Source organism: Hibiscus syriacus, unplaced genomic scaffold (assembly GCF_006381635.1).
Source record: "Hibiscus syriacus cultivar Baekdansim isolate YM2019G1 unplaced genomic scaffold, ASM638163v2 tig00110065_pilon, whole genome shotgun sequence".
Classification (NCBI taxonomy): domain Eukaryota; kingdom Viridiplantae; phylum Streptophyta; class Magnoliopsida; order Malvales; family Malvaceae; genus Hibiscus; species Hibiscus syriacus.
In genome coordinates, this window is record NW_024062585.1 from 2,989,355 (window position 1) to 2,998,452 (window position 9,098).

A 9,098-nucleotide genomic window follows, 5' to 3' on the forward strand; every position below is an offset into this window, starting at 1 on the left:
GGGTAAAATATCTCAAAAAATATTTTAAGGTATAAATCAATAAAAGGGGTATAGTTGAAGAGCAAATGTGTATTTAAGACATTATAGTTTGTCATATAAACAAATGGGATATGCTACGTGTCAACCAGCAGCGCCATCAACTATACAGCCACCTAGAAGCCTCTACATAATAATCCTCACTCTCGCAATCCTCAGATTCATCAGCGGCGCGTGCTGTCCACCTCTATCGCTCCGGATGCTGTTAAGAACTTTTTAGCACCAAAAAAAAAAAACAAGGCCCAACCTAAAATAAAAATGCAGCCGAGAGTTCTTCAATTCCTGCAAATGTATAATTTTAATTTTATTTATGAACTTTTAATATTTTATTATTATTTTATTACTGTTGAGATGCGGCTGCTTATTTATTTGGGGGCGTCATTAATTCCTTTTACTGAATTAAGACAAAAGAGGAAATTTCAAATTTATTCTTATGAATGGGATCAAAGAGACGCTCAATTTCCCAATCATAATCTCCAAAACGACGGCACGGTTGCTATCGTTGAAGCTTGCAAACCTTCCATCGTCCTCTCTCAGGCTTTTTAAAGCCGTGTTGTCGAAAGCCGCACGCGCCGTAGTCTTGTTGTCGATGGACGACCTCTTCCCCTCGGAGGAAGACGATCATCTCTTCGACCTGGACTACCTTCCTTACGCTCGTAAGCGCCCTCTCTCTTCCCGCCTCGATTGGGACGAGTATGACGAGCCGGACGACGACGAAGCCAATCGCGACAAACTCTACCTAGTTCAGTACAGGTCGTCTACTTTTGAAATTTTAAATTTTTGTAATCTTCTGTTTGGTTGCTGTGAAAATAAGACAAACAATACTGAATGGTTTAACATATTCAAGGTTTTTGTCTGGTTAAAGTCAGTTGCATGATTCAGCATTTCACTTACTTTCATTAAAAAAAATAGTGCTATTCACTGTAGTTTAAGTGTACTTTTCCAATTACAAGCTTCTTTACTTTAATCTCAGGTGGTGGAGGGAGGCTCAAAGAAGTGTATCCGACCAAATAGGAGGCATTTTGTACACTGTATCATCCAACAATGGCTCTGATGATTCTGAAATTATACTGGAATTGAGGAAGGAGGAGAGTTCCACGAGTAGGGACAAGGTGGAAGGTGTCTCTGGCCGTGAATATGCTTTGGTTAATGAAGCATTGTGGCTGCGGACTCTTAAATGGTAAGATAGTTTGTTTTGCAATGCTGTTTGGGTTCTATATTTCATTTATTCTTATTCTTCCATTGTTTAACCCTCCATTGTAGGTGTTCTTGATTTCGAGATAAACAAAATTACTATGTAGTTGACCTAGTTTAGATGATTTCTACTTTTCATTGACTTTTTTTGGGTATATGCCTGCCTGCCTTTGTATCACCTACAAGTACTTTTGCCTTGATTTCTACTTTTCTATCGATCTTGGAGAATTTGTATCTGCTGACCGTTTTTAGAACTTTGTTACCTTTGGTGTTGATTTTATGCTCTTTTTAACTATTCATTTATTCTTAATTTTTAGGCACAATGACTCCAAAACTTCGATAGAAGATGCTACGTACAGTCGTGTTTCTGAAGTTCAATTACAAGAGTTGTTTCCTTTGCAAATAAGGCTTTCTTTTCACCACAAACAAATTCATTGTTAGTGAAGATAAGTTTGAAGGTCATTTCCTTTTCCAGTCCCTTGTTATTAATATTTTTATTTTTCTGGAGTTTTGTTACTGAACTGTGTGATTTTGGTCTGTGAATCACCGCTGCATGAAATCCAGTTTCTCTCCTCTTTGATGTTGTTTCATCGTTGTTTTTTTTTGTGTGTTTTGGGCTGGGGGGGGGGGGGGTGTTGTGTGTGTATAATTCCTATTGCCATTTCCTTTTAAAAGGAAGAGATTGTTTCTTCAGATTTTAGTCTCTTTGTGCCATGCCGGCAGTGGTCATCTTGAGATTGTTCCTTTTTGCATAAATAATGATCTGTGGACCCATTTCCTGACAGTTTGATGTGGTTTTGTTTGGTGAATAGTCATTGCTATTTGTAAAATATGCCAGGGTATGCCAGGTACTGGATGTCGCTTTTTTTTTATAGGTCTTGACTCTTATCATTGCCTTTTGAATATAGTTCTTTACTTCCTGTATTTGACAGTTGTTTGTTTCAGGACAATACGGTTGATCTTTATAGAAGAGCTTGCATTATATTTAGTTCCCAGTCTGAGCTGGTAGGTTTTGCAATGACTAATTAATACTTTATTAAAAATGGTTCCATGTTTGGTGAAGGTAGTTCATGCCTTCTATTCATTTGTTGCGCAGTTGCAGATTTGGGACTTCTCAGGGCAGACAAGCCAGTTTCTTACAAATGAAAGAATCAATTTGCCCAGCATTTCTCCTAGAAAACCGGGGGAAGAGGTGTGACTAGATGATCAACTGTATTTGTACTTTTATCGACCTTCCACTGTTCCATTTAGTTGGTTTAATCTGCTTCTTTGTCATTTATCAATATTTTTTTCTCTAAAAAATGATTGTTAAAAAATCAAAATGATATAAAGCATCTGATTCGTGGTCTTTTACAAATACTTTATACCCATGGAAGGTCATTTGTGTTAGTAAAGTGGAGACACTTTCTGTGTGTATTTCCATGCACGGCAGCCCTTGATAAGCTTCTTTTTCTGCCCCCTTCGTATGCAGGTTCTTCTTGAATTGAATGTTCATGGGTTTTTTGTTTCTACAAAAGAGTCCAATGAGAGATTTGCTGCATGGTCCAAGACAGAAAATAGCCCTGGCAAGAATCGAGTCAAGATAAATAGTAGTAACAGCCTTAGCTCTTATTCAACACCAGACGATGCATCACTCTCTGGTAGCAGTTATAGGGGTATTGGTCTATTGGGTTTGACAGGACTACAAAACCTTGGTAATACTTGTTTCATGAACAGTGCAATACAGTGTTTGGCGCATACACCACAGCTTGTTGACTACTTCCTTGGAGACTATCGGAAAGATATAAATCATGAAAACCCCCTGGGAATGAATGTATGTTATTCTTTCTTTCATCCATGAAGTTTCTTTCTTCATATTCATTTACCTTTTATCTCATATTTATCTCTTGCATGCTTAGGGTGAACTTGCTTTAGCATTTGGAGAACTGCTACGGAGGCTCTGGGTGCCAGGTGCAACACCAGTGGCTCCAAGAATGTTCAAGTTCAAACTTTCTAAGTTTGCTCCTGAGTTTAGTGGTTACAATCAGCATGATTCACAAGTTAGTAAAGTTACTTTGCTTATAAGAAATGTGGTTTCCTTTAGTTTCCTTGTTTGCTATTCTGTCAATTACTCATTGCCTGTGGCATGGGAAACAACAGTGTCTAAATTATGAAACGACTTAGTTTTCTTACTAATTCATTTTTGATAATTTTAAAACGTTAGCATTCCATTCCCCTCACATATTTAATAAATAAAAAAGAAGAGCATGTAGTGAGGGCCAAGTGTTTCTTGTTTCTCTGAAAACATGGAAGGAAAAAGGTCTTGTCCCAAAATTGATGTATATCCTAATTCTAGCTATATTTCTTCAATTTTGTGGTTCCTTTTCCTCTGCCAACAGCGGGTTATATCTTATGGTTGTGATGTAGGAATTTCTTGCTTTTCTACTGGATGGCCTTCATGAAGATTTGAATCATATAAAACACAAGCCGTATAAAGAAGCTAAGGATGCTGAGGCCCGTCCAGATGAAGAAGTGGCAGATGAATATGGCAAAATCATTTGGCTCGCAATGATTCCATCATAGTTGACGTCTGCCAAGTGAGTCCATTGAACTTTATGTTGTATTATAACTGTTTAATTATTGGAGTTTATGCTATTCATGGATAAATATTATAAATTTTTTGAGTATTCTATAGTTAAGACTTTAAAGCTTCCTCAAATGGCTGTTTATTAGCACCAGAAATACTTCAAGTTTCAGCGTTCAATTCTAATTAGTTTTTTAATATTTGACATAGCAATGAATCTTCATCTTGTTTTACTTATTTGTCACTTGTTGTTTTTCTTGACACTAACAATGACATGAACTTGCTTGTTTAAGTGAACCAAATTGTATCGTGTCTTTATAATTCTAGGGTCAATACCGGTCAACTTTGGCCTGCCCAGCTTGCAAGAAGGTCTCTGTGACATTTGATCCGTTTATGTACCTGACACTGTCATTACCTTCAACAACTATGCGGACAATGACTGTGACTGTTTTCAGCACTGATGGGATTGCATTGCCAACTCCATTTACTTTTACGGTTCCCAAGTGTGGGAGGCTGAAGGATCTCCTCGACAAATTAAATGTTGCATTTTCTTTGAGAAGTGATGAAACCCTGCTTGTGGCTGAGGTATGCAGCTAGACTTCTCTTTTTATATGATATTGAGTAATGACTTCAACATCTGACATGTCTTTTTTTCCCTCAAGCATCTTGAGGGTCATGAGGCACTTTGAATGCTCTAAGTTACACAAAGAACTGCAACTAAAAGATGTTATTACATTAACAATCACAGTGAAGAAATAAATCTTTTTACTTTGCATGTGACTGGAAAGCTCAGTATTCTAGGTTTCTCTGGGATCATTCCTCTGAGTTGTGCATATTGGTTCTCCATCGGTCTTAAGGAAAGTTTTGGCCATATAACTGTAAAGATCAATATTCTAGGTTTCTCTGAGATCATCCTTTGGGTCTTGCATATTGCTTCTGTCTTCAGGAAAGTTTAGGCCATGTAATTTGAGTGCTTAACCGTTTACTTTATACTACTGACTCATAGAAAAATCAGCTTTTTATCCTCGTTTTTACATGGATTGGACTACCACATTAGGGAGTTTCACTTTTACCCCTCTCTGCTTTTCTTTAAAGAAAATCCGAGCAATAGGGATAGCATATGAATTGCATCTAATGGTTAGGTACTTTTGTTTCATTATGAACACTAGCTTTTGAACATATATGCAGATATACAAGAATCAAATTTTCCGTTTACTGGATGACCCAGCTGATTCATTAGCCTTGATTAGAGATGATGACAGACTTGTCGCCTATCACATACCAAAAGTTAGTGAGACTTACCCCTTAGTTGTGTTCTCACATCAGCAGCTGGAAAGGTAAGTGTTTCCTTAGCCCGTATTGTCAAGATTCTTGTGGCATAGACTGTATTAGTTGGTTTGTTTGGCAAACAAGCTACTCTTGACCATACCCAATTTATTTTTTGTTGTTGTGTCACTTGTTCAAATTGGAAAATTCTGATAATTGTTTATCTATTTATGTAGTTTTTTTGTGATACCAGGTCGAATAGTTTTGGTATTATGGCATCAAACTGGAAGCCATTTGGTGTTCCTCTTGTATCAAGGATGCAAAATATTTCGAGTGGATTTGAGATCCGTAATCAGTTTCTAAAGTTACTTAGTCCATTTCTAATGTCAGTTGAGGATACATTAAATGATTATGATGGTGATGAGATAGGAAATACTATTAGTGAAAATTCTAAGATGGAGGATATTGTTAGCCCTTTAGTTTCGGATAGTGATACAGGTTCAGACAATGTAGCAGAGAATGATTTTCATCTAAACACCGACTTCAAATTCTACTTGGTTGATAAAATGGATCCAGTAAAGATAAAGATGAATGAGCCTGTACCAGTATCAAGGTCTACCAAGCAGCTGGATGTGAGTGTTCACTGGCCAGATAAGATGATTGAGAAGTATGACACATGCCTTCTCAGTTCATTTCCCGAGGTTTTCAAGCCCCAGCTGTTTACAAGATGGCCTCAAGAATCCATTTCCTTGTATAAATGTCTGGAAGGTTTCTTGCAGGAAGAACCTTTAGGACCGGATGACATGTGGTTAGTCTGTCTTCCCCCCTAATATATACTTCAGTTCATAGTATATATTCTTGATGAAGTAACCATACTCTTGTCGAATCTAATAATTATGAGGATTGTGATTGTATCTAGGTACTGCCCTAGGTGCAAGAAGCCTCAACAAGCCAACAAAAAGTTGGATCTTTGGAGATTGCCTGAGATTTTGGTTATTCATTTAAAGAGATTCTCGTATAGCCGATTTTTCAAGAACAAGTTAGAAACTTACGTGGACTTTCCAATTCGTGATCTCAATCTCTCCGATTACATCTCCCTTACTGATGGCCAATTCTCCAATCGTTACCAATTATATGCGATAAATAATCACTATGGAAGCATGGGAGGCGGTCATTATACTGCTTTTGTTGATGTAAGTGTTACATCTTTTCAATCTTGTTTCATGAAATTTTGTTAGAGTTTACTGCTTTTTAGTCTTACTATTTAACTGCCATGGATAGTATTTCTCTATTTGTTCTTTTTGCATGTTAGAATCTCAAAAGCATGTTCTAGTAACTGTAGTATCGACAAATAAAATAGGTTCTCATGTTTATTTAATGGCATGTTATTTATATATGTGACTTGCCTGTTGAATGTCATTTTGAACATGGGTATACACTTTTAGGGGATTGTTCTTTTTATTCGATAACTAAGGTGTGTGTATGGTTGGTTTGAAGTTCAGTTTTCCAAGAAAATTGGGCTACAAGTAGATATTGCCTCGACTTTTCTTGAAATTGTTTTATACTTGTATGTCTTTTTTTTTCTCAGTAAATTGTTTTAAGGCTTCTTTGGCATCTCTATTCATTTTTGAAATTCGGCATTATGTTATATCAAAAAGTTACTTATGTAGCACCTTTATCTTCTCTCTTGGATCCTTCTTACAATAATGGTTCAAAGGCTGTAAAAGTAGAAATGAAAGGTTAAAAGATTTATAGGGGCTTCAAACTTTAAATTGCTGATTACATACTCTTCTGCATGTTGCTGTGGACTTGGCATCCTTATATATCTTTCTACGTATGCAGCTTGGGCATGGTAGGTGGTATGAGTTCGACGATGACAAAGTTTTCCCGGTTAGTGAAGACAGAATTAAGACATCTTCTGCCTATGTTCTTTTCTATAGAAGAGTGGAGGTGTAAGTTTACATAGTCAAACAGAAGCATTGCCCTTTTCAGAGCTGGAACCAATGGCGTCGGCCGACTCGTGGAAGGTAATGGAAATTTTAATGAAAGGTTAAGGGGAATTGAGAATGAGACTTTTTTTTTTATTTACAGACTAAAAAGTGAAATAGAAGATAAATACATGATGAAAGGTTGTACAATTTCAGAATGGCTCTATTAAAAGAGGTAAGTTATTACAATGATCACACATTTCCTTTAGTGCATACCGGGGGGGGGGGGGGGAATGCCAATCTTCACCCAGTTCATATGCATTGTTTTAATGGTTCCGATTCTCAGTTTGGTTAGTCCATGACTATAATTTCCGACGATGAAGCTCTGTGATTCACTCTGGTGTAAGTGCTCGGTTGTCGGTGTCGAATATGCTCTTTTTTTATATTCTCTCTGTTAATTTGTGTATGCAACTAGGAGAATGTTAAAATTTCAATTAACCGGAGTTCTGGAGCTGAAGCAGCCACGTTTGGGATCTTTGATAATTTATTTATTTTAGGGTAAATAAATTAAATGGTCATTGAAGTATGAATAAATTTTTCTTTCCCCCACTGAAATTTAAAAAGTAATGAAACGGTCACTAACATTATTAAAACAAAATGGTGATTGTGCCGTTAAGCGTGATTATCCCTGTCACGAAAAATTGACTCACACCAGAACATGTATATAATTTTTGTTTTTTAACCTTTTCACCTTTCTCCTGCCCAATTACACGGATTCCAACATTCACAATGGCAATATCATTATCCGTTCTATGTGCCTGCTTAAATACTTTGGCACATTGGAAGGGCCTAGTCCATGGCTCATAGAAGCATATATACAATGAATACTGCATCGAAAGAATTTAGACAGACAGATAGAAGAGACGATGATATTGTCTTAATTCTTTTGTAAATGGAATCCTTTCCTTTGTAAATTTGTGATCACCCAAGTGAACAAGATTCCTACCCAATGAACCCCGTCTCCTGAAATCTCGCCCAGAAAATGCTCTCCAATGACAAATTGGATATCGGGTGAGCAATTGCAGGAACCTTTTGACTTGCTTCTTGCAGCTCAGCAAGTGGCCTAACCAATGACAAATTGCCTTCATTAAAGAAAGCTGTTGCCAGTCCTGTTTTACCAGCCCCACCCTGTCCTTCTAATCGAATGGACATAGTCATCAATTTCGAGACCACCAGCAGTCACATCAGTCGCCCGCTACTAAAATTGGAGTTAAAAGATGTCAATGCTGGTACCCTTTCCTGCAAAACAAGATTTATTTAAAGATATGTTTCTTTTCGGTTCAATTGGTAGATTACAATGTTCTTAATTTTGAGGTTGTGAGATCGAGTCTTATGGAAGATATTTTATAATTCGGAGGTCTTCTATGAAAGTTGTTCTCAATCTGATGTTTAGGACAACCTACTATTTTAACTCCCCTTTACCCCATTACATATAAGAACAATAGACAGCCAATTTTTTAGCCATATAGCATATTGCAACGCATCTCGGCCAGATCACAACTAAAGAACATGTCCTAAAGTAGTGCAATAATTTCTTACACCGGGACTTGATCAGACACAAGAAAGCTAGCCATCCCCCATGATACTTTAATTTTTCAAATGGATATGATTTCACTTCACTTTAGCAGTTGTACTTTTCTTAAACAAATTACTGTTGAGTTCCATCACTGTGGATGGTTGTTGCTGGGAATCCATTAATGCACAACCACTGCTCCAATGAGTCGATTCCTTTTTCAGTTTCCTCAAGACATAACGTCAAAGTTTGCAGAAGGTAAGAAACACACCGATTAACAACTTTTAATTTTCATGGACCTATGAATGGTAATTATATATAAACAAATATATCCAGTGATTAACTCTAAATCAAAGGATAAAGGAACTTCAATAAGCAAGTCCATTCATGATAGTCTCACTTACTTTTCCATGAGCTCCATTTTCTATCTGCGCATGCAGAAGATCCATGAGATGGCTTCTCTTGTCAGACCCTTGAACAAAATCAACCCTTCGTACAATCAAATCCGTGTTAGAACCAACCATTGCAGCAGCCAAAA

At 37.0% G+C, this 9,098-nt stretch overlaps 1 pseudogene; it reads left to right on the forward strand.

Annotated features, from left to right (window-relative positions):
- The first annotated feature begins 431 nt into the window (after positions 1-431).
- Positions 432-7,144, forward strand: LOC120214532 (annotated as a pseudogene).
- The last annotated feature ends 1,954 nt before the right edge of the window (positions 7,145-9,098 follow it).